We start from the raw sequence: 534 nt of genomic DNA on the forward strand, positions 1-534 counted from the left end.
GAGAATGCGAAAATAAACAGGAAATTATTTCTTATGGGTTTACATGTATGCCCCTTTATTACTCAAGTTAAAGGTAGACAAAAAGATGAATAGTTAAGAATATACCGGGCCCAAAATTTTTAACTAAATTTTCTTCTGGAAAAATTTCAATCTTGTTTCTTTTCCTATTGACCAATCAAATAAAAAAGATTTTAAATATAATCACAATCACACTTTATCAGCATTTCCGATAATTTATAACATTATTCAATAGCACACTGCGATCAGCAGTGTTTTCAAGAGCATTGGGAGCAGTGAGCATAGAAACCCTCTTGGGGCGGGAGTTTTCGTCATGAATAAAACCGGGGATTTTATGTAGTTTATTTGAAAAAAAAAGGTTTAATGCGTTGTGACCCGGTATTGCGTCATGAGCGGTAAAAAACAAAAAGCAAGCAAAACAAGCAAGAAATCAATAAATTCCACTGCTCTAATCCCTTCTAAAATCGCTCCTCTCATTTTCATTCAAACCCATCTACATCATGTGACTGCAGGTGT

Source organism: Penaeus monodon, chromosome 19 (genome assembly GCF_015228065.2).
Source record: "Penaeus monodon isolate SGIC_2016 chromosome 19, NSTDA_Pmon_1, whole genome shotgun sequence".
NCBI lineage: Eukaryota > Metazoa > Arthropoda > Malacostraca > Decapoda > Penaeidae > Penaeus > Penaeus monodon.